The sequence below is a fragment of the Phragmites australis genome, chromosome 20 (genome assembly GCF_958298935.1).
Source record: "Phragmites australis chromosome 20, lpPhrAust1.1, whole genome shotgun sequence".
NCBI lineage: Eukaryota > Viridiplantae > Streptophyta > Magnoliopsida > Poales > Poaceae > Phragmites > Phragmites australis.
Genome location: NC_084940.1, coordinates 22503586 through 22530628, shown reverse-complemented (window position 1 = coordinate 22530628; position 27043 = coordinate 22503586).

Sequence of the window (27043 nt, the reverse complement as noted above, 5' to 3'; positions counted from 1 at the left end):
ATGCTCATTACATTGCACGCGTTGCTCTCTGTAGTGAACGCCGATCCGTCGATCCCGGAGGCCGTGGGCGATCGTGAGGCGTCCCACCTTTCCAGGGCAGCAAGGCAAGCATCGTTCATATTGCACCGTGTCTACTTGAAAATTTAATATGTTATCTACGCTTATGTATACATTGCATGTGTCGGGTATCGAGTTGGGTAGAACCTATGCCGATGCATTATCCCATTTCGGTCACGTGTCATGTGTTGTTCCTAGGAGCCTAGTGGTGTCGTCGCGGTCTAATTTTAGTTCGCTATGCTTAGTGGTACTTAGGCTTTCCGGTAGAAGTCGACGACGGCGTCCACCGTTGTCGTGAGCCTAGGACTTATTACTTGTTCACACTTATGGTTGTGTTGATGATGAGTCGGTTTGGTGAGTGGTGAGTTGAGACGAGGTGTGGGCGGTGTTAGGGGTGTCATCTGCTCACGAGGAGTCCTCAGGCAGTTCGGGGAGGGAACCCGGACACCGTAGACCGCTTGCACCGGTTAAGCACCGATCATCGGTGTAGTCGGCTTTAGCACATATCTTACTCACCACATGCTGATATAATGGTAGGCGAGCTGATTACCTTCGCAGACGTGGTCATGTGGGCCTCGTCATAGACGGTGTGAGTCCGGTTTGAGTCCGGGCTTTTAGCGGTATTAGTTTGCTCGGGGAGTAGTTCTAATACCGCCTCGTCGAGCTATGGTTGATCCACATGGTTGGGCCTGGTTGGGAAAGGTTGTCACGGGTACCCCCTTGTGTGCATCTTAGCGGGTGGCACAAGCCGTATGGTCCCTGTGTCGTGTGGGTCCAGGAGTATCCCCCTGCAGGGTGTATAATCAGTTCGAACTGCCGCGCTCTCGGTCATGAGCATCGCTATCGCTTATCTCCACCGAGCGACCATGTTTTGGTCGTAGAGTTTCGATGTGGGTTGTGGCATGGTTGGATTGGGGTGGCTTGGTCGGTATGTGGTTGGTGGTTTGGTGGGAATGGTTTGCTTTTATACACTTGTTGTTATATATCTGTTTTGATCAGTTGGTTGGCAGGGTTTGAGTCGGTGGTTGGTTAAGTCAGTTGCTTACACCTAGAGTCTAGGTTGCTTACCGCTTAATGAACTTAAACATGTCTTAATCCTTGCTACAGCTTTAAATGCATGATCCTTGGAGTCGAGAATATATATACTCATACTGTGTAAGACTTGCTAGTACCTTCGTACTAAGGGTGCTGCCCTTAAGTTGCTTTCAGGTTCGCAGATCGGCGAAGATGAGGCAGTGTTCGGCTACTTTGTGCCTGCCGATCAGGGTGGCGGGCAGGAGTAGCACCTTCTACTCCGAACTCCGGCGCTTTTGGTATGGAGCCTAAGGGCATACGGCTCCATACTCTTTTGTTGTATAGGTTTTTCTTCCGCTGCGTAGTAGTTGTTGTTGTTCCTCTTTTGTTGTAAATTGTGGAAACAGTTGCTTGTTTAACAATGGTAATCCAGTTTAATTATTTGCTCTCTATTAAACTGTGTTGTGATATTTGAGTTGGAAGGCATGTGTTCCGATCCTGGGCACAAAACACGTGCCGGGACTACCGGAATGGTATTCTGGTTAATCGTCGAGGTTGTGATTATGAATAATAATCCTCCTGATGATTAATTAGAATACTATTTGGACGGTTCCTCACAACAACCTTTCCCAACTAGCCCCAACCGTGTGGGGCATGTATCGCTCGGCGTGGCGATACTAGAACTACTCCCGGAGCAAACTAGTACCGCTTACAAGCCCGCCCGCTCACACCGTCGATGTTCACGCCCACAAAGCCACAGCTGCGAAGGTATTCGACTCACCTTACCATTAGATCGACATGTGGTGAGTAAGGTAAGTGTTAAAGCCAACGATACCGACGGACGGCCTTAAACGATGCAAGCGATCTATGGTGCTCGGGTTTCCTCTCCCGACCTGCCCCCTGGACTTTCCACCGAGGCAGACGACACCCCTAACACCGCTCACATCTTGTCTCATACTCATCACTCACCAACAGCATGTATTTGTAATCAATAGTAATCCCTATACTCACAAACAACAGAAAACACCGTCGTTCGATTTCTACCGAAAGACATAAGCATTGCTAAACATGTATATCGTACTCGTACCTAGACATAACACCATCTCTAGGCTACAAGGAAATTACTTGAACAATTGACCAAGGTAGAAATATGTAATCGGCATAGGTTCTACCCAAGGGTACCCGACACATGCATACATACATAAGCATATTCATCAATTGAGACTTCCAAATTTGACATGGGTGAAATATGTTAGTTGCTTGCCTTGATGCACTGGTTCACAAAGGTGCAGCGCCTCGGGGTCAACCTCGGTCTCCGGGATTGATGGATCGGTGTGTTCTAAGAAATATAACGCGTGCAATGATAAACATAAATGAAATACAACAATCTAAGTTACAAGGTGCAAATGATGAAATGCCATGAAAATATGCTTTAAAATGTAGGAAAACATTTTTCCTAGCTATAACAAGTCATAATAAAACTAGCAAAATTAGTTTCATCAATTTTGGACTTGTAAAGAATTAATGATGAATTAATGAAGCTTAAGCCTAATTAATTAGCCTCAAAAATTTAATTCGACATTTAATAGCTAGGGATATTTTTAATAGATATAGTAGTTTATTATGAAACCAAAAAAATTAGTTTCATGATTTTTTGGAGTTCGTATGAATTAATTATGAATTTTACAAGTTATCAGCATAGGTTGATAAACAGTGCACCCGGATACTCCGGTGAAGGCTGGATACTCTGGGGTACCAGAGACTCCGGGAGACTCTCCGGCAGCACCCTCTCGGTTATTTTCTGCTGGGGCTCACCCGGAGACTCCGGGGAAGGCCGGATACTCTGGGGAAGCTCTAAAACTGGACTGTTTTGAGGGGAAAATTGTCCAGAACGAATTGCGATCTTCTCCAAACCAAAAGGGAACATGTTTGAGCTAGTTCAAGGGTTATAGAACTCATTTAACAATCTAGAAACTCCATTCCTAACTCAAATTCATCTAATTCCTCAAATTAGGTCTAAAACATCCAAAAATGCCCAAACTTCACCACCTAGCTCTAAATTCGGATTTCGACCAACCAAATGTATATCTAAGCCATGGGAAGCCTAGAGGACTTATCCAAGGTGCTTTGCCAAGGTTGGGGACTGCCGGGAGAAGAAGAAAATGGTGGGAAATCGAAGAACTCTGGTGTTCTTCACTTTTCAACCCTAACACCAAAAGACATCCAAATCGGCTCAAATCCTTCGGGAATGAGCAAACAAATTGGAGGAATGGAATGCTTGTGAGCTTGTGATCGCAATGGTACCACATGCATATCTTGATTCGGCTCCTAGAGCGCGGATTTGAGGGAGAAAGGAGAGAGGGAGTGAGAGGGAGAGTGAGCTCTTGGTCCCTTGCTTTGGCTGGTTGGGAGAGGAGAGAGGCACGTGAGTGGGAGTGAGGGAGCAGGTGGGGCTGCTGCCCAAGTGGAGGGAGAGATGGTGGGGCCGGGTGGGTCCCACATGTTAGAGAGAAAGAAGTCTATTTTAACTGCGAATTTAATTCTTTTCTCTCCCGAATTTCTTTCCCTCATCTAATTGATTTCAAACAAAGTGCTCTAGTATGCCAAAATAATTTACCTCAAAAATAATTATGACGCTAATGATGCATGATTAAGCTTAATCACGCGATTATGGAATTTGGGACATGACAGGGGGGTATGCAAAAATGTCGTGCGAGATGGTGGGATGATTTCAGCGTGTTGGATGTGGATCGGACGACCTCTGTTTGGCTTGGGCTCGATTTGTTTCGAATTCCAGAGTTGTGGATCCGTCTTGGGCCAGATCCGGTCCCTCCCCTCCTTCCGGCTTCCGGTCGGCATCGGTGAGGGTGAGGGACCCGTTCCCCTATAGCCGGTGTATATAGCTCCTAGTCTAGGATAGTTCTAGGTAGGGTAGCTTTAGGTTTCCCCATGTCAACGGTGTGGAGTGGGGATTTTGGCATCCTCCGTCTCTTCTCTAGTGATGGCATTGTCCTCGGCATCGATTCAGGTTTGGAGAGGCTGAGGTATGTTCTACCTACTCTTTTAGCGGTTGGGGCAGAAGATCTGCTCCACTGCTTTGAGTTCCTTTTTTTCTGGGTTATCGTTGCTTCCTTCGGGGATGTCCAAGGCGGTGTTGGATTCGCTTTCCAAGTTTTCAACTTCGCGACGGCGGTGGACCTTCTATCTGGGCTATTGACCTTGTCGTTAGCGTTGGTTTCTTGCTTGCCCAAGGCACTGAGGTTGACGGCCGATGTGCACCAGAGGGGGGATGTTTTGCAACTAAACAAAGTTTGATGTCTCCTTGGGATCCTTGGCTGTGGCTTCTGAATCTTGGCCTGGACGTCTCTTCTCCATCTCCAACAAGGTGGCGGGTGCCGCACGGATTGGACGATGATGCTCCTAGAAGAGTGGTTCTGGACCTGATTATAATTTGGTCTTTTCTAGGGTGACTTCTGTAAAATAGGGGTGTTGTATCGTGCTCCTTTAATATAATTGGGCTTCCAGCCCCTTCCGAAAAAAAGGAAACTTTTTTTAGTTTTGTCTATTTTTAGTCGACAAAAAAATAAGAAATCCTTCGGACCTTCAAGCGATGTTGACAATCCATAGATCTTCCCTAGCAACGCTGAGATATGTGTTTAGGGTTCAAGGTGGGTTTAGGGTTCAGGTTTCATCCAATCCTAACCATATAGCAACTGAGCAAGTGAGGGGTGGCCCCCACTCGGTAGAGCCACCGAAGATGGGAGAGGCGAGGTAGCATGAGGAACAATGAGATGGGGTACAATGTTGGTTGTGTATTATTTGATAGCAATTATGTTGTTGAGATATAAAATGTTGCTTAATCACAACTGTGATGGTTAATTTTTTTCTTGACCATGTGGTAGTTAAGTTTCATATGCAATCTATTTAATGTATTCAATTCAATGTCACTTTTATGCAAAAGAATTGTGTTAGACAACTATTCCATATTAAGCCTTAAAGCATATATTATTGTATTTCTGATGAGGACATCACTCTTTTGGATACGTGCAAGACTACTCCTCAAGATATACAAAGACCAATTACAAGAGCACGTGTGTGACAATTAAGCCACTAGGTGAACTCGTTCCTCACTGTTCATGGTTTCTTGGATGGGTTACTATTAAATTCTTGTGATGTCTTATTACTTAGGAATATGGGAGAAGTGTCATAAGCTCACATGGACGTTATTCCTTGAAGGCCAAGTCTACTCAGACTCAAAGTCGAGCTCAAGTCGGACTCCAAATTTGGTTCAGAGTATTAGGACAACACATCAATAAACGGGTATAATTTTCGCATAGAGTCCAATTGAGACATTTTTGGACTTGCTGAAAAGCTTATGATGAGCCATTTCCAATGGATCTGGGTCACCCTTAGACTCCTTATAGATTAATCAGAGTCAATAAAATAAGGTGTTGTGTCACCGTTGTAGGCTTTGTCAGGTCTTGTAAGCGTGTTGGGGTTGGAATCCAGGTTGTGTACACCTCTACCCACGACCGCACAACGCTAGGTTGACCTCCTTATGTCCCCCTATATATATACAGTAGTCATCATAGTTTAGAACCGAGTTTAACTTAGATTATTCTATTTAGATAGTTTCGTCGCTTGTTTGATTTGTGGAACCCCAACCCGTGTTCTTCATTGGTAATTAGCAATATTTAGATTGCATCTACTATGTTCTTTCTTGTGTTCTCGATTCGCTTGCAGGAAAAACCTTCTTGGCAAGGTCAACCGTGTTCGGCTTGGCTGCTAACTACGGAGTAATGGTGTAGTGAGGGTTATTGGTCTGTTTCAATGAGCCTTTAGATCATCAACACTAAAACTCCACCAAATCGACATATCACATTAACTCTCAGAAGATTGGGCCATACTTAAATCAGTTTCTTACCAACCACCTGTTAAGTATAAAATTTGCTCACCCTTGCTATCCACAATGGAGAGGTGGGATTTCAAATTCAGTTTACCGCTACTTCTTCACTGAGAATCATGAGAGGAGGATCACTAGATCTTGCTACCGTAGTTGTTTGCTTGTGGGCACAACATTAGGGTTATAGAGTTATCTTCTGTTTGTTTATTTATTTTCTGGTGTGAGTTTTCCTCTACATCTACGTTAACTTCTACACCTTAAAAAAATTCTCTATAATTTTGTAGAAGTACACTGTGCCAAATCATGCATGATGAGGACATGGCTCTTTTGGATATACAAAAGGTGAACTTATTCCTTATTGTTCATACTTTGTTCGTAAAAAATAGGATGTTACTAAGTTTTTGTATTATTTTGTTGCTTAGGAACATAGAAAAAGCACCACAACCTTACCTGGACATCATTGCTCGATGGCCAAGTCTACTCGGACTCCAAGTCGAGTCCTAGTCGAAGTCTAAAGTCTACCCAAGCTCCAAGTCGAGTCCTAGGACAACACATCAATAAAACGGGCATAACTCTCGCATACGAAGACCGATTGAGGTGATCTTGGACTTTCTAGAAAGCTTATGGTAAGCCCTTTCCAATGGATTTAGTCTCGACCAAATATTCCTTATAGTTTAGTCAGAGTCAAAGAAATAAGATGCTGCATCATCGTTGTGGATCTTGTCAGATCTTGTAAGTGTGTTAGGGTCGGAGTCCAGGTTGTGTATGCCTCTATCCACGGCTGCACAACCCTAGGTTGACCTCCTCATGTCTCCCTATATATATATATACAATATCCGTCATAGTTTAGGCTTGAGTTTTACTTAGATTATTCTATTTTAGCCAGTTTCACCGTATATCAGTTTGTAGAACTCCAACTCGAGTACTTCATTGGTAATCAACAATATTCAAATTGCATCTACCTGTTCTTGCTTGTATTCTTGATTCGCTTGTAGGAAAAACCTTTTTGGCGAGGTCAATCGTGCCTTGGCACGGTTGATAAATACAGAGTAGTGGTGTAGTGGTTGTGAGAGTTCTTGATATGTTCTGGTCAGAGTATTTGGATCATCAACGTCGAATCTCCACCAAATTAACTTATCATATTACCTTTCGGAAGATCGGGCATGCCCCCATCAAGTCTTATTAGAGTCTCAGTTGCTCGTTAGGTAATCTCATTTATCCCCTTTGTTTTGTCATGTTCCATTACCTAGAGTCTGAAAAAAAAACTGCCCCAGAAAAAAATATATTTAGATCTTAGTTTTTCCATTGTCCAAACCACTTTGTGCCTTTCGAAATTTTGATTTCAGTTTTTGCGTTGTTAAGTTCGAGTCCATCGTTGATGTCTTTGTTGCTAGCCGAGTCATCCAGTTCTAGTTTCTATCATCGAGTCTTTGCTATTTTAGTCATCATGTATCTCGTGTTGCCCTTGTCTGCTATAACCGTGATTGTGTCACCGGTCACTTTGACCACTAGTTGGGTTCGACCACTACTCATGTTCGACCACCTACTCGGGTTTGACCACTAGTCGCTTCGACCACCTACTCTGGTTCAACCACTAGTCATGTTCGACCACTTACTCGGGTTTGACCGTTAGTCGCTTCGACCTCCTACTCAGGTTCAATCGCTAGTCGTTTCGATCACCTAGTCGTATTCGACCACCTGGTCAGATTCCACCGTCCACTCGAGTTCAACTCCACCTAGTTGGACACCTGCTCCCGCATGCACCCTTCATATCGAGCATAGTCTGAAAAAGTTCGAGTAGCAACTCTATAGCCAAAACAGAGCAATCCAAAATTCAGAGAGAGAGAGTGTGTGTGTGTTTTTTATTACCTTTATACCCCTGCTCTCCGAAAAAGTTTGTGTCCCACTCGCCTAATTGGACCTAGAAAAGGTAGTAGAAGATTTTTGAGTCTATATCACATTTGCAAAAAAAAAAGCAAGAAGCAAAAAGTGCAAAAAAAGAGAGGAAAGAAAGTAAAAAGCAAAGAGTGCCAAAAAATCAGAAAGAAAAAGAAAGAAAGAGAATTCAGTCCACATTGCGAATTTTATTTCATTGTGCTTGTGTCTATTCTATTTTTGGCTTGCTTGAACTAGTTTTAGGAACGTGTTCGGGCCAGCAACTGTGACGAGTATTGTGGACTTTTATTCAACTTTGCTAATCTAATTTCAATTATTGCTATTCCTTACTACTAAATATTGCTTGTCCAAGCTCCACCTTCACTTGATTAGAATAGTTTTGCCTTTGCAACTACCTCATTCGCACCAAATAAGGTATCACGAATCAGCCACCGATTGTTCCAACTGTTGTGATTGGTAAGAATACTTGCTAGAGCGTGGTAAGATGCTTGAGAGAGTGTGACTCTACCTTCACCTCCACCACCTAGTAGTTGATAGGGATACTATATATTTGTTGTCTCTTGTTTGCTACTAACCATAACAGGTGAAACATCGACAGGTTAGAGCCTACTACATGAAATGCTTTAAAAGTTACTATGCGTAACAAATTTGTTTCACCCTTTTTTAAATGTGATTTGTGTAAGAAATTGCAGTGCTTAAACCAAGGTGATGGATCCACAGAAGAATATTAACGGGAGCTACAAATTAGTATGTTACATTGTGATATTATTGAGAATAAAGATGGTGCAATGACACGCTTTTATGGAGGGTTAATGCGTAAAATTCATGGCATAGTTGATTACAAAGAATACGATAGTGTTCCTAGATTGTTCTAGCTTGCATGTTTGGCAGAAAAAGAGTTGTAGGGATGACAACAAAGGTCAATGAATATTTTTGGAAGCTTGACTACCTCAAAATCAATGTTGGGACAAGTCAAAACAACCCCATATTTAGCTACACAGCCTGCTTCCCCTTTCTCTAGTAGGGCATGTTCAGCAGCACCTTCAACATCGTCACACTCTCCCGAGGTAAGCAAATCTGCTAGGGTACAGGCTTCAGCCAAGAGCTCTTCTTCGGTTGCTTTTACAGGTCGTTCGACCGGATTATTTGCCACCGATGCAAGGGAATGAGCCACATCATGAGAGATTGACTAAGTCAGCGAGTGTATATTGCAATAGAAGATGGTGAATATATAAGTACTAGTGATGTTGAGGATGAATATGCTCTTGCAGCTAACCATACAGGTGATGAGGACAAACATGAGACAAATATCGACAACGAGGAAGTGTTTAGTGCTGCTGTCATGGAAAATTATAGGACCCTCATTGTGCAGCAAATATTAAGCACTCAAATGGAGCAAGCAGAACAGCTACAATGCTATAATTTATTTTAGATGTTCCTCATAGTCAAGGATTACCGTGTTTGAATCATTATTGATGGAGAGAGTTGCAATAACTTGGTAAGTTCAGATTTAATCAAGAAGCTTGCCTTGTCAATAAGAACAAATCATCACCCTTACCATATTCAATGGTTCAATAGCAGCGGTTAGGTGAAGGTAATGCAAACTGCTATGGTGCATTCTTCTATTGGTTCATATCATGATTGTGCTGATTTTGATGTAACCCATGCAAGCATATTCACTTTTGTTAGAACGACCATAAGAGTTTGATACTGATGCAACATATCATGGTAGAAGTAATAAGTACATCCTAAAGTAATAAGTACACCCTAATGGATAAAGGAAAGAAAATAACTTTTCTACCTTTAACCCCTACTGAAATTATGAAATGTGAAAAAGAGATAACTGAAAATAAGAAAAAAGAGCGTGAGCATGAATATGAAAATCAGCAAGTATGTGTTATATTTGCCACTAAATCTGACCTTGCTGAATTTTTTAATAATGAGCCGCCATGCTATGCTTTGAAATTCAAGGATTCCTTAGTTTCAATAGAGGATATATCTAGCTCTTCGTCTCCTGTTGTTGATAACTTTTTGCAGGATAACAAAATCAACAAAATGATGGATGAAGAGAATAAGAACAAGGATAAAGAAGAGACATTTGTTGCTCCATGCATGTTTCAAAAAGTTACAAATGTTAATGCACCTATATCAGCTGAGGAAGAGAACAAAGGTAATGAAAAATGTGCTACACTCACACAAGGTGATGATTATTTTGATGTGTTGAAATTGCCCACTACCTATGTTATTGTAGAGCAAATATTAGTGGATCATATTGCTGTTTTACTTTTGTCACAAGATGATTTGTTTGTTGTTCCTTGTGATAAAGAATTGTGTGGTAATGCTTCATTTATATCACAACCGCAACTTGTGCATGAATGTGTTAATTCTGACTTACAAATGAATAGTTGTTCTGAAATTAAACATGTTCAATGCATTACTAGTAAGCAAGAAGAGCTAAAATTGCTATATCATCTAAATACTTTAGGTTATATTGAATTGAATATTCTTTGTGATCTGAACAGTTAAGAGAAGAATTTAAAACTTAAGTCTTTGCCATGCTTGTCACATAATACTTTTCATGTTATTGACAAATACAATGATAAATTAGAGTATATGGTGCATCAAGTTTATACTTGTTCAGATATGAAACCTTCTATTTATGTACCACCAATTGATCATTCAGAGGACTTTAGTAGCACCATTAATATCATGACAAGTTTTTTTAGTTATATTTGCAACCCACCAAATAGTTCACAAGAATGGAAGCATTATTGGCTACTATCATACACCGCAACCATTGCTTCAACTTGTTTTGTACAGAAGATGCAAATGTATACCAAGTTGCGATGCAATATCACTTCTTTTAAAGAAGGGAAGAAAGAAGTGACACTTGCAAATATTGTACTAATGTTGTTCACTATGGCCAATTATGATCAGGTACAATCATTTAATAGAGAATCCCAATTGTTTGATAAAGAACTTATTATATTACATAACAAGAGTTTCTTGCGTATTTTGCTTTGTGTAGAAATTTACGTTCAAGATAATGCTATATACAAACCGATGACGGTTTGTTGTAAAGAAGGGGATTGTGATGAGGATATGGCTCCTTTGGATATACACAAGATGAACTCGTTCCTCATTGTTCATACTTTCTTCATAAAGAATAGGATATTACTAAGTTTTTGTATTGTTTTGTGTTGTTTTGTTTCTTAGAAATAAGGAAAAAGCACCACAACCTTACATGAATATCATTGCTCGAAGGCTAAGTATACTCAGACTCCAAGTCAAGTCCTAGCCAAAGTTTAAAGTCTACTCGAGCTCGAGGTCGAGTCTTAGGACAACACGTCAATAAAATAGGCATAACTCTCGCATACGAAGTCTGATTGAGGTGATCTTGGACTTGCTGGAAAGCTTATGACAAGCCCTTTCCAATGGATCCAATCTCAACCAAATATTCCTTATAGATTAGTCATAGTCAAAGAAATAAGGTGCTATGTCACCGTTTTAAGCCTTGTCAGGTCTTGTAAGCATGTTGGGGTCGGAGTCCAGGTTATGTACGCCTGTCTACGGCTGCACAACCCTAGGTCAACCTTCTTATACCCGATATATATATATATATATAGACACACACACACACACACACACACACACACACACACACACACACACACACACACACACACACACACATACATACATACATACCCCGATTATTCTGTTTTAGACAGTTTTGTCGTGTATCAGTTTGTAAAGCCCCAACTCAAGTACTTTATTGATAATCAACAATATTCAGATTGCATCTACCAGTTCTTGCTTGCGTTCTTGATTCGCTTGCAGGAAAAGCCTTCTTGGTGAAATCAACTGCGTTTTGGCATAGTTGATAACTACATAGTAGTTGTGTAGTGATTGCGAGTGTTCTCGATCTATTTTGGTTAGAGCATTTGGATCATCAACGTCGAAACTTCACCAAATCAACTTATCATATTACCTTTAGGAATATTGGGCATGGTCCCATCAATGCACAACTATAGAAATTTATGTGACATATATTCATTTATAATCATGTAGAAAATAGCATATACTTAGAAAATAGAGCAATATGGAAGCAACAATATAGGGGTATGTTAAGAACATGATATTGTTCAAACTAAACGATATAAAAGACATTTAACCACATGATTAACCTCTGTAAATTTTTATTTAAACAAGGTGCAAAAAGAATCTCAGCCTCTAAGATTAACTTACATCTCATAACTAAAGGTAATTGTGATGATAGAAGTGTGCATGACGTGCTGCTAATTCCTTCCCTCCATGCTAGCTTGAAAACAACCTGGGGGAAAATTGCAAGAGTGAGATTTGAAAATCTCAGCAAGTGAACTACTTTAACAAGCTATTTAAACTATAATTATTAAAATATTAATTTAATACTTCAACAAGTATAAAAGTTAATACATGATATGATCATTATTAAGTAGATGCATTCTACATACATCCAAATAGACACTTCTTCATATATGAGCATTAGGTGATCATAGTAAGACAACTACAATATAAGATGCTAGAAGTACCATTCATCACATATGACATGGTATGAACAACATAAACAAAAAAAATCCAAACTTCAAAGACAGAAATAAGTAAGACGTGATGATCACTCCATTAAGATCATCATGAATAAAATTAAAATCACAAGGAACAATGTATATCAACTCCACTAGGATCATTCATTTATAACCTCATACCATATGTATGTAACAGTATTACTTAAATAATCGTATACGATCCATCACAACCAAAATCAATGTAAAGCTTTTGCAAGCTTAATAGCCGAATTAGCCGAGATGACCCTGAAAAGTAAGAATGTTATGCAATGCAACTCCACATGCAACTTCACATTCTCTTCAAATCCACAAGTTATCATGCTACATATAACTTCTGAGAAGCACCACTTCTCATAATAGCTTCCATGGCAAAACTTCTATATGTAATACTTCTACATGAATAATCTTCATTGATTACAAATACACTGCAAATGTATGCAGCGAAATGCATATGCTCATTGCTTTCATACCCAACAAGGTATGAAGCTACATCGTATTTCTACAATATACAATGTTGTACCGATACGGTCGCAACTATAGGTTCATGACATAACTTCGAATGCAATGCGATGCAGATGATATACTTCAAGTGCCAAATAATAATTCATGTCGACTATTGGTGAATAGCTGATCTAACAAATTTGTTGAAGAATTGGGGGATGCTTTGAGTAGATGAATCACAGGGGGAACACATAGGGGTTTTCAGATAGGTTCGTGCCTCCTAGAGGATAATAATCATACGTCATATTTGTCTTGTATTTATCTGAGCCTGTTACAAAGGGGGGGGGGGGGGGTGTAGCTAGCCTAGATGGATCTAAACTTATTCGGTGACTTCCTCCTCGGCTTATGTTGGCTTCTAATGACTTGTTTCGGCTTGTATATATATGGGGGTGTCGTAGATCCTCTAGACTCCTCCTTCCTATTCTTGAAGATAGACCTTCCGGTTACGAGACGTCTTGGGTATCTGCGGGTAGTTTTCTTTCTTTCAGGGATCCCCTTCCTAGAGATAAAGATATACCCTGAGAATTACAGGAAACACTAGGGTACTCAGATATGGCAACTATCCATCATTCATCATCAAGCCCCACCTCAGTACATGAAATGAGGCTTTGACAGTTCAAGTACATAGCTAGAAAAGATAAGCATTTTGTGACCATACATCAAGTGGACTCAGATTTCCAATTAGGATGAGGCATCTAACCGGATTTCTTGGGTTTTTAGATCACCTACTTGGGATTCCAAACGCCTTTGAGTTCTCAAGAGAGTTCTCGAGGAGGCGTTTCATCTGAGTAGGTTTTCTATTAGCTTCGCCCTTTTGGAAGAAAAAAAGTTTGTCACTGGTTAATTTTGAAAGTTGAAACATCGTAGCGGAGATTTAGGGTAGTGGTGAGAATCTTTTCCTACCAGATTATAATGATTACATTAGCAGCGCGAGGAGCCAAACTTCCCAAGGTACGACACCAACTACCCTGCATGCACCGGACATTAAATGCAATGTGACGATAAAGAAGGAGATCATGGCCTTGAGTTGTGTTACATCATCAGCCGAACCACCATTTTTGGGATCCCCCTGCTCCGTATAAGGCAAAGGGAGATCAGCCTCAATGTCCATTCTTCCGTCAATGACTGATTTCCATCTCACTAATCGTTCTCCTTGCGCCCCTACTCCAGAAACCCCCCAAAAATCCCATCTTCCCTCAATCTTCCTGCCACCATGGGCAAGAAGAATATCAAGAAAGAGAGCTCTTTCACCGATGAGATGGCGAGCGAGATCCCACAATGGCAAGAATCCAAGATCATGGAGGAGGCTTTGGAGAAGGCCAAGAGTAAGGAGGTGATTCCTCCCCAGGTTCTGATCCCCTGCATGCTGGCGATGGGTAGACGATGTCGAGCCCGAATACCCATAGCTCGGTGGTCTTCCTTGACTTTTTCCAATGCGTCTTCGGCTTCCCTCCTTCTAGTTTCTTCCTTGAGGTGCTTGCTTTTTATTGCCTAGAACTCATCCACCTCAATCCCAACTCCATTACCATGCTGAGTGTCTTTGCACATTTGTGCGAGGCCTTTCTTGGCTTCTGCCCATCTCTCAACCTCTTTTGGTACTTCTATGTCCTGAAGAAGCTTCAGAACAAGGTGGCCAATGGAGCCAGATTTTGAATCCGAGAAGGCAATTCGGTGGAGTACATCGACTTCACCGCCAAGTCCTCTTGGTTGTGTTGGCACAAAAAATGGTTTTATGACAAACCTAGCTCAAAGGGGCTTCCTTACCAGGGCTTGTCATTGTTGTCGAGGCATGTTTGGATGGAGGAGCAGGTGATGACTGCCCTTCATCGAAACTTTATCGAAGAGATCCAACACTTTAAGTAGAGGAATCTGACAGCGTATGACATTGCTAGAGACTTCATCAGGCACCACCTTAGTCCTCTGAAGTCGAGGATTTCCGATGCCTGGCAATTTCTAGCCGGATTGGATCCAGCCTGAGAAGGTAATATAGGTACTTCCCAATCCTGATTAACTATATTTAAGGAATCCAAAAAATTGATTCTTATTGTTTGTTGCTTCTTCTTGCAGTGTTTTCACTAGAGGGAAAACCTTTATTTTTGCTGTTTTTTCTTTTACGCTATTGATAAGAAGGTCAAGGCTCTTTTCGAGGCCATCCTCTCTCCTAGCCAGAAGAATGTTCTGGTTCTCAAGTGACGGCTGAGAAGGAGAAGGCGGAAGCTATGCTCGAGGACCGGATGAAAGGTGAGTTTGTAGTATCCCGGCATGCTGCTCATCTATTCTATCTTCTTAACATGTCACCTCGTAGAACTCTCCATGGCCCGAGAAGCTATCGCCCAAGAAGGGGCCCAAATATCAGCCACCCGCTAGCAACTTGCCGCAGCACTCAATGTCTTCTAGGAGGCTCTTATCGGGGTTGGGATCCAGATAGAGGTTACCGGCGGAGAGGATGCTCAAAGGCTCACTGCCTAGGCCACCAAGCTTAATGAGGCATTTGGGGGATTCCAAGAGATGGTCATCGAACACCTGTCGAGCCAGTCCCGACAGAGTGCAGAGCTATCACTCGCCTATGTTGTGGATGTCCTGAAGACCCACCAATCAGAGTTTAACACCAACTTACTCCTAGAATATTTTGGGGATGAGTCGGAAGAGTCATCGGTTGACAAGGTTGAGGAGGCGACCGGGATAGCCAAGGCATTCATGGATGCGATGGACTTCTTGCCCTCAGCATAGTTCTTTTACCTTTACCTTGTAGTTTGTAAAAACACTTGGAAGATTTTGTTAGTTTTAGTCGGGAACTTAATTTTTTCCATGATTGATGGGAGTACTTCATGCTGGACTCTTTTGACATCATATCGTGATCTTTTTATTGGCTTCTTGCTTCGATTAGTTGGGGACATGTTAACCACTAGTCAGAGCGCTTATTATGACCAGCCTTAGGTCCGCTTGAGTGGGAGGTGTTGTAGCCCCTGGTCACTCTTGGAACGTGATAAGGAGCATTTTCGCAACCCGAGTTCGCAATGTAATTATCATTCCCTTCTCGATGGAATTTGCTTTCAGAGGGTACACAGTATGCCATTTTCGTTTTCCAGCATCTAGTACTTGTTAAGCCCTCGACTGTCTACTTGGAAACAGAAATTACGGGTAGGTAGTTTATATAGTAAAAAAAAATTTAAATTAAAGGGAACTCATATTGCCATTGGGTCAAGACAAACTTTTCACCACCCTGGGTGTGCGTTTTGGATGAAGAATCCGAGAAGCAACTTACCCCGTTTGTCAGGCATGAAGATGCATGAAAAGACAAGATAGAAAAAGAAAATCGATCGACTTCATAGGCAATATGATCTTTATTATTACGATAAGGTACTCTTAGGACTTACACTTAGAACTTATAGAAAACTCTCTCAAGCTATGTAGACCCATTATCTTAAAACATAACGACACATATTAGATTAATCTGATAAGCAGTGACCCTTATTATTTTGGGGGTAGCGTAGGTGCTATTTAATGGACTCCAGACTATTCATGAAGCCAATCTCTTTAGTTTCCGAGTTTGCATCTCGAGGCACTGTGATCATGATTACGATTGAGGCTTCTTATCCATCTTGATCCTTGAGCTCTTGGGTTCCTTACTTGGTTGATGTTGAACTGCCATGTCGAGACTTCGCTTGTCACAATGGAGATCTGCCTTGGGACAACCCCAGATGATGATGATCCCCTGGGGTCCGAGGATCTTCACACTGATAAGCGTAGTGTGTGGTGGCCATTCACGGTTGTCTTGCAGCCGAGTGCTTCGAACTCTATGTTGTAGTCTTTGGCACATTGATCCATAAATAGAATAATCTAAACAAAACCTATGTCTAAACTACAATAGCTATTGTATATATATATAGTAGGGACATGAGGAGGTCGACCTAGGGTTGTGCAGTTGTGGACAAAGGCGTACACAACCTGGATTCTGACCCCGACATGCTTACAAGACCTGACAAGGCACACAATGGTGACACAACACCTTATTTTAACAACTCTGATTATCTATAAGTAAGGGTGAGAGCAGATCCATAGGAAAGGCCCCATCATAAGCTTTCCAGCAAGTCCAAAAACGTCTCAGTTGGACTCCGTATGCAAAAGTTATGCTCATTTTGTTGACATGATGTCCTAGAACTCAACCACGACCCTGACCATGACTAGAGTTTAGCCTCGAGTCCGAGTAGATTTGGATTTAGACTAGGACTCGACTTGGAGTCTGAGGAGACTTGCCATTCAAGTGATGACATCCAGGTGAACTTGTGATGCTTCTCCTATATTCCTAAGTAACAAAACATCACAAGAATTTAATAGCAACCTATCCAAGAAAGTATGAATAGCGAGGAATGAGTTCACCTGATGGCTTAATTGTCACACACATGCTCTTGTAATTGGTTCGTGTATATCTTGAGGATTAGTGTTGGACGTATCCGAAGGAGTGGTGTCCTTGTCAGTACGTCCTCTTGATTCCTCCTTCCTATTCTTGGAGATAGACCTTCCTGATTACGGAACACCTTTGGTATCTATGGGTAGTTTACTTTCTTTTTGGGATCCCTTCTTGGGGATAAATATATGCCCCGAGAATTGCAGGAAACTCTAGGGTACTCAGATATGGTAACTATCCATCATTCACCGTCAATTCATATTCCATGATCAACATACATCCACATACAAAGCATACTTAAAGATAAGTAACGTAGGCCATGGTTTTCCACATATAGCTACATGTACGGCATACTTTAACTTGAGCTATAGACTACCCCATTATAAGATCTCATATGAGTAAAATTACTTCTATGAAAAGCATCACAAGATAAGTAGTCCACTTATGCTAACTCCTGCTTCACCCTTTCATCTTTTACAACATGCATAGGATAGCAAGATTGCATTATCACTACTAATTATGAGCATATAAAACAATCCAAGTTATGAACTTCACTTAGAAACCTACATTCATGCTATAAAGACATAGGTACAACCTACATCTAGATATGTGTAAAACAACATGTCTATATTATGTTCCATTTAGTATGGTTTCCAAACCCACTTCACTACCCCATCACACAAAAGATGTAGATGTGCTCAACACAATTGAAACCCACAAATAAATAACATCTATACTGCATAACCTTCCATCATTATGTTATTTTCATGAATATAACTATGAGGCAACCCTAAATTTTTCACACCTACCACACGACTTTGGTCTAGTGGCTCACCGCCGGAGTGGCTAGGCCATCGTATCTGCTCACCTCCTCCTCTCCAGCTTTCCTTCCACAACCATGTGCCGAATTCAATGCTCCTTATTCGGCAGTTCAGAGGGTAGCATCTCACTGAGAAACCAAGTTAAAATGTGTCTTGGTTTATTTGTGATGAATGATTGACAAGGTTTTTGGGTTGGTTTGATGATTCTTGAGATTGCATGAGCATGCTTATGTATTGCAATGATGATCATGACTAACAAAAGTTGAAGAGAAAATGGAGTTGGCATTTTTGTCTCTGTGATGAGGACATCACTCCTTCGGTTACACACACCACAAATATTCATCCTCCCGCTACTGTAATTGAAGGTCCTTTGACAAGAGCTCGTGCACGAGAACTTAATTATCAGGTGAACTCGTTCCTCGCTGTCCATACAAATGTTTCTAAGGATTGGATGCTACTAACTTATTGCGATGATTTTATTATCCTTAGGAACCTGAGAGAAGATCCATATAAGCACAAGTGTAACTGGGGGGCTACCGCGCATAAATCCAGTTCTATCCCTAAGATCAATTCGGAATCGGAATTACAGACAGCACCAAATTCAAACGACCATAACTCTTGATTCCGAAAGGTGGTCGAGGCCCATGAGTACTTGTTGGAAAGGTCGCGGAGTCTACATTCATATGGATCCGACCTCATCTCTAAATACCTTATGTGCTGTCCGGAATCGGCAAAACAAGTCGCGTCGCTCTTCCAGTCCGAATCAGTTTGGGCATTGTGCCTTGTAATTGAGTTGTATTCGAGCTCCATCAGTTGTGGCCGAATCCTTTCTTCTCCTAGCTTATAAATAGATAGCCGCCCCCCTCTTCTAGGGTTTGGGTTTTGCTTAGATTACAACTAGACAATTAGTCAGTTTTTCGCCGTTCATCGGTTTGTGGAACCCCAATTCGTGTGCTTCATCTTTATTAGCAATTCAGATTGCATCTTCCTTGTTCTTGTGAGTTGCTTCGATTGCTTGCAGGAACAATAACCCTCGTGGTAAGGTCGATCGCATGCGAGCGTGGTTGATAACGACAGTCGTGCGGGTGTAACGAATTGCGAGGTGACAATCTGCGGGTTGAAAGCCTCCAAGCGTCAACGTCCTCACGACGAAATCAATCGAACCTATCGGAAGATCGGGCCGCTGTTCTCATCACGTGGTACCAGAGCCTCAGTTGCCCGATAGGTAACTTTGTATCCCCTTTTGTTAGATTAAATTTGCCATCGTCCTAGAATCCAGAAAATTAGCCCCCCCCCCCCCCCAAAAAAATAATATTCATCGTCTTCCGCTGTCCTACAACCCCTTTGTGCCGTGCAATTTTCAGTTTGGTTTGCTTTTCTGAATTTTAGTCCCTCGCCTTGTCTTTATGTCGCTGGTCTTGGTCTTGTTTTAGGGCCTGTGTTCTGTCAAGTTGTTTTTGGTGCAAGGTGTCTGTCATCCTTGCGTTTCCATCTGCTAGCGTACATAATAGATCGCGTCGTTTCCCCCTGCAGTGCGCTAGAAAATCTTGGGCCACGATTAATCAGCTAGCAGATCCTCCGTGCCAATTCCTTTTGTAAGCAGCTGTACCTTGGAAACCGAGTAGCAAATTCTACCATATAAATCCCTCTCGGTTTGCTTTAGCTGCTGTGTTTACTGTTGAAAAGAATAGTACTTCAATTCGTTTTGTTGGCTTGTAACAGATCCGTTTTGTTTTAGAAGAAAGCTAGTCGGATTTGCCTGCTTCCAACTAGAGATAGAGTGCATTGAGAATAAAGATCCTTGTTGTGCATACCGAGTAGGTTTTTTTCTTTCTTTACTACTTCGGAAGAAAATATCCTACACAGTTCGGAAGAAAATAGCATAATCCGATTAGGTTGCTGCTAGCAGTTTTTGCGGCACTTTCTGTCATATAAAAAACAAAGAAAAGGAAAAGAGCAAAAGGCAAAGAGGTGCAGAAAAAGTGAAAAAAAAAGCCGCACCAAAAGAAAAGAAGATTAAAAAAAATAGAAACAAAAGTGCTTGCATCCTTTGAGTTCTTGAGCTGAGTTGGATTTCTGCTTGCTTGAACTAGGTTAGGGACGAGTTTAGGCCGGCGGCATAGACTAGCCTGGGACTACTTTTCAGTCTTGCAATTTCTGAATTGAACTATTGCTAATCCTTGCTACCATATATTGTGCCTATCCAAGCTCCACATACTTTTGGCCCTCAGATTTGGATCCTCGCATTCGCCTCCGTCGCGGTCATACATCCCACCTTCTCCGGTCATACCACCTGCTGCAATTTGGTAAGAAATTCATAAGAGCTTGGTAAGACGCTTGAGAGTGTGTGATTCCACCTTCACCTCCTACTAACCATGGCAGGTAAAACGTTCGAGGAGGAGATGCGGGAATTCATGAGGAGTTATGGATGTAAGATCGATGAACTGGTTGAGAGTGCGAACAATCAAACTGAGAAGACGGACGAGATGCAACAATTACTTCGGAGCCATGAGACCCGACTTCATCATATGGATGAAGCATTAGGTTCTGCTAACCGTATTATTGTTAATTTCACTGATAGGTTGAACAGGATGGAGACGCGCATCCCAGAGCAGCCCCCAATGCAACATGGTATTCATGGCGACAATGGCCATCTTCAAGGTGCAGCCCAACATGAAGAGTCCGTCGCTGATGATGAAATTTTGAGGCAAGAGCGTGACGCCTTTGATGCACGACAAAGGAACCGATTAAACTTCAACCGTCAAGGTATGAGAGGTAACAATTTTCAGCAACATAATACACGTGGTAATGATGATCCATTTGCTAAAGTTAAGTTTACCATACCATCTTTTTCGGGTACTTATGATGCTGAAATATATCTAGACTGGGAGATGACGGTGGAACAAAAATTTAATGCTCACCTAGTTCCTGAAGTGCATAGAGTTAGGCAAGCCACTAGTGAGTTTAAAGACTTTGCTATCATTTGGTGGAATAGGGTATGCAATGATGGGTTATCGCCTACTACATGGGATGCTTTAAAGGTGGCTATGCGCAATAGATTTGTTCCACCATCTTTTAGACGTGATTTGCGTAAGAAATTACAGCGCTTAAACCAAGGCAATAGGTCAGTAGAAGAATATTATCAGGAGCTACAAATTGGTATGTTACGTTGTGATATTGTTGAGGATGAAGAGGCTGCTTTGGCACGCTTTTATGGAGGGTTGAGATGTGAAATTCAGGACATAGTAGATTACAAAGAATATGATAATATTCCTAGATTGTTCCAACTTGCATGTTTGGCAGAAAAAGAATTGCAGGGACGACAACAGAGGCCAAAGAACAATTTTGGAAGAACGTCTACACCAAGATCAACGCCAGGGCAAGTTAAAACCATTCTACCATCTGCTACACGGTCTGCTGCCCCCTCCTCGAGTAGGGCGCGTTCAGCAGGACCTACTACACCGTCACATGCAACTGAGGTAAGTAAATCTACTAGTGTGCAGGCCCCCGCTAAGAGTTCTTCTTCGGTTGCTTCCACGGGCCGTACAACTGGGATTGTTTGCCACCGATGCAAGGGAATGGGCCATGTCATGAAGGACTGCCCAAGTCAGCGCGCGTACATTGCAACAGAAGATGGTGGTTATGTAAGTGCTAGTGATATTGAGGATGAATATGTACTGGCTGCTAACATTGTAGGTGAAGGAGACGAGACAGAAAATGATGTTGATGATGGAGAAGAACAAGTAGCTGCTGTTGATACAGGGAGATACGTGAGCCTTGTTGTACAACGAGTTCTAAGTGCACAAATGGGGAAAGGAGAGCAAAATCAGCGGCACAACTTGTTTCAATCCAGATTTCTTGTGAAGGAGAGAGCTTGCAGAGTCATCATTGATGGAGGTAGCTGCAACAACCTTGCTAGTTCCGAGATGGTCGAGAAGCTTGGCTTGACCACACAGCCACACCCACGCCCTTACTACATCCAGTGGTTCAATTCGTGTGGTAAGTTGAAGGTAAACAAAGTTGTGAGAGTACAATTTTCGGCTGGTAATTATAAAGACAGTGCAGACTTTGATGTAGTGCCTATGCAAGCATGCTCTTTGTTGCTAGGTAGGCCTTGGATATATGATAATGATGTTTTGCACCATGGTAGAGCTAATACCTACTCATTCTCACATAAGGGTAAGAAGATTAAGTTGTTGCCTATGACACCTGCTGAAATTTTGAAAGATGAAGTAGAACGTGCTGAAAATGAAAGAAAATGCAATGATAACAAATCTGAAAATCAGGTTGTAGCTAAAAATGTTTTTCCACTTCAACATGAGAACAAAAATACACATGCTAGGAAAGACACAATTAAGTTGAAGGGTGCTGCCATGTTAGCTACTAAATCTGAAATTTCTGATTTATTAGCATATAATTCATTTTGCTATGCTTTGATTTGCAAAGAGGCCTTGTTTACACTTGAGGATATGCCTCCCTCTTTGCCTCCTGCTATTGCTAACCTTTTGTAGGAGTATGCTGATGTGTTTCCAAGTGAAATACCCCTGGGACTGCCACCTTTGAGAGGAATTGAGCATCAAATTGACTTGATTCCGGGAGCTACTTTGCCAAACCGAGCTGCATATAGGACCAACCCAGAAGAGACTAAGGAGATTCAACGACAAGTCCAAGATTTATTGGACCGAGGGTACGTACGAGAAAGTCTTAGTCCATGTGCTGTTCCTGTTATTTTGGTTCCTAAGAAAGATGGTAGTTGGCGAATGTGTGTTGATTGTAGAGCCATTAATAATATCACAATTAGGTATCGTCATCCTATTCCTAGGCTAGACGACATGCTTGATGAGTTGAGTGGTGCTATAATTTTCACTAAAATTGACTTGCGGAGTGGATACCACCAAATTAGAATGAAACTTGGAGATGAATGGAAGACCGCATTTAAGACTAAGTTTGGGTTGTATGAGTGGTTAGTGATGCCTTTTGGGTTAACTAATGCACCTAGTACCTTCATGCGATTAATGAACGAAGTTTTACGTGCTTTTATTGGAAAATTTGTGGTGGTTTATTTTGATGATATCTTGATTTATAGCAAGTCACATGATCTACATTTTGATCACATACGTGCTGTTTTTAATGCTTTAAGAGATGCACGTTTGTTTGGTAACCTTGAGAAGTGCACATTTTGCACCGATCGAGTTGCGTTTCTTGGTTATGTTGTGACACCACAGGGAATTGAGGTGGATGAGGCAAAGATTGAAGCCATCCAAAGCTGGCCGACGCCTACTACTGTGTCACAGGTGCGGAGCTTCCATGGCCTTGCTGGATTCTATCGTCGTTTTGTACGGGATTTCAGTACCATTGCCGCACCATTGAATGAATTGACAAAGAAAGGAGTGCCTTTCCAATGGGGTCCTGCACAAGTGAAGGCATTCAACCTTTTGAAAGAGAAGCTCACTCAAGCACCACTACTCCAACTCCCTGATTTTGGTAAGACTTTTGAAATTGAATGTGATGCTAGCGGAATTGGGATAGGTGGTGTATTGATTCAAGAAGGTAAGCCTGTTGCATATTTTAGTGAGAAATTAAATGGACCTAGTCTTAATTACTCTACTTATGATAAGGAATTATATGCTTTAGTTCGTGTTCTTGAAACATGGCAACATTATTTATGGACCAAGGAATTTGTTATACATTCGGATCATGAATCACTTAAACATATTAGAAGTCAAGCAAAATTGAATAGACGTCATGCTAAATGGGTAGAATTTGTTGAGTCATTTCCTTATGTGATTAAACACAAGAAAGGTAAAGAAAATGTCATTGCTGATGCCTTATCTAGACGATATACCATGTTGTCCCAATTGGATCATAGAATTTTCGGTTTGGAGACAATAAAAGATTTGTATGCTACTGATTTGGACTTTAAAGAAGTGATAGAACATTGTAAAGAAGGAAGAGAATGGAATAAATATGTGTTGAATGATAGTTTGCTCTATCGTGCTAACAAGCTATGCGTTCCAGCTAGCTCTGTTCGTCTTTTGTTGTTGCAGGAGGCACATGGAGGAGGTTTGATGGCGCATTTTGGAGCAAAGAAGACCGAAGATGTGCTAGCCGCCCACTTCTTTTGGCCAAAGATGAGACGTGACGTCGAGCGCTACGTGTCACGCTGCACTACTTGCAATAAAGCTAAGTCTCGCTTAAATCCACATGGTCTTTATATGCCTCTTCCTGTTCCTAGTGTACCTTGGGAGGATATTTCTATGGACTTTGTTTTAGGGTTGCCTAGAACAAAGAAGGGGAGGGATAGTATTTTTGTGGTTGTGGATCGTTTTTCAAAAATGGCACATTTTATACCTTGTCACAAGAGCGATGATGCTACAAACATAGCTGATTTGTTTTTCAGGGAAATTATTCGCCTACATGGAGTGCCCAATACCATTGTCTCAGATCGCGATGCGAAATTTTTGAGTCACTTTTGGAGGTCACTTTGGAATAAATTGGGAACGAAGCTACTGTTTTCTACTACATATCATCCCCAAACCGATGGACAAACGGAGGTCGTTAACCGCACGTTATCTACCATGTTGCGGGCTGTTTTGAAGAAAAACTTGAAGTTGTGGGAAGAGTGTTTACCTCATATAGAGTTTGCTTACAACAGGTCCGTCCACTCCACCACCAAGGTAAGTCCGTTTCAGGTTGTATATGGTTTTAATCCACGTGCTCCTATTGATTTGCTACCTTTGCCTACTTCTGAAAAGTTGAATTTTGATGCTAAGACACGTGCTGAACTGATTCTTAAAATGCATGAATTAACTAAAGAAAATATTGAGAAGATGAATGAAAAATATCGTGCTTATGGTAGCCAGGGTAGGAAACATTTAACTTTTGAACCGGGTGATCTTGTTTGGTTACACTTGCGTAAGGATCATTTTCCCGAGTTGAGGAAATCTAAATTGATGCCTCGAGCTGATGGTCCTTTTAAAATACTCGAGAAGATTAATGATAATGCATATAAGCTTGAGTTGCCTGCAGATTTCGGGGTTAGTCCCACATTTAACGTTTCAGACTTAAAGCCGTATGTGGGAGAAGAAGATGAGATTGAGTCGAGGACGACTCCAATTCAAGAGGGGGAGGATGATGAGGACATCACTCCTTCGGTTACACACACCACAAATATTCATCCTCCCGCTACTGTAATTGAAGGTGCTTTGACAAGAGCTCGTGCACGAGAACTTAATTATCAGGTGAACTCGTTCCTCGCTGTCCATACAAATGTTTCTAAGGATTGGATGCTACTAACTTATTGCGATGATTTTATTATCCTTAGGAACCTGAGAGAAGATCCATATAAGCACAAGTGTAACTGGGGGGCTACCGCGCATAAATCCAGTTCTATCCCTAAGATCAATTCGGAATCGGAATTACAGACAGCACCAAATTCAAACGACCATAACTCTTGATTCCGAAAGGTGGTCGAGGCCCATGAGTACTTGTTGGAAAGGTCGCGGAGTCTACTTTCATATGGATCCGACCTCATCTCTAAATACCTTCTGTGCTGTCCGGAATCGGCAAAACAAGTCGCGTCGCTCTTCCAGTCCGAATCAGTTTGGGCCTTGGGCCTTGTAATTGAGTTGTATTCGAGCTCCATCAGTTGTGGCCGAATCCTTTCTTCTCCTAGCTTATAAATAGATAGCCGCCCCCCTCTTCTAGGGTTTGGGTTTTGCTTAGATTACAACTAGACAATTAGTCAGTTTTTCGCCGTTCATCGGTTTGTGGAACCCCAATTCGTGTGCTTCATCTTTATTAGCAATTCAGATTGCATCTTCCTTGTTCTTGTGAGTTGCTTCGATTGCTTGCAGGAACAATAACCCTCGTGGTAAGGTCGATCGCGTGCGAGCGTGGTTGATAACGACAGTCGTGCGGGTGTAACGAATTGCGAGGTGACAATCTGCGGGTTGAAAGCCTCCAAGCGTCAACGTCCTCACGACGAAATCAATCGAACCTATCGGAAGATCGGGCCGCTGTTCTCATCACTCTGGGTCTAAGAAAATTGCACACGTCAGATGATCCAGTGCTGGAGATTTTGTAGACACCAGATGGTCCGGTGTTCTGGAGGACTTCATGCTGGAGCATTTCAACTCAGAAGTAGAATTTGAGGTGCATGCCAGATGGTTCGACAATGAAGTGAAGTGAACGTTAGACTATTTCTTACAGAGAGATTGCAAAATGGGTTCTGGCAAGAATGTAGACGCCAGATGGTCTGATGGTGAGGTCTGTGAATGCCGGAGAGTTCATTGGAGCATTTCTTGCGGAGAGGTTGCAAAATGGTTGGTTCAGTGCATTAAATGCGTCAGATGGTCCGGCACTCTGGAGGAGTACACACCAGTTCATCCGGCGTTCATGATTTGTCTGGGATGAGTTCTTCAATAGAGAATTTTGATTTTGACTAATCCATAATGGTGTTGGAGATGCATGTTTTCTTGTCTAGTGTTGTGTAGGTGATGGATGCAACTTGGCGGTTGATGGCGGGATGATCGGGACTAAGCGGGGCGCTTGGTGCTAGACGATCGAGGAGGTCAGGCAGAGTCAAAGGGTGATCCTAGTTGTGCACGTGGAGGTCGAGCACAACGTGTGAAGATGGATGAAGATGGCGTGTTGACAAAGTCAAGCAAAGGGGATACCAACGCAAATGACAAGGCTGCACGAAGGATCAAAAGCAGGAGAGACTTGCCGGTGGTCAAGATCGCAAGAAAAAGTACATGTGTTGATGTCGGGATGCTTGCTTAAGGAGCAAGCAAGTGGCAGTGAGTCATGCTTTGAGAAGCGTGCAAGGTTGTTTCGT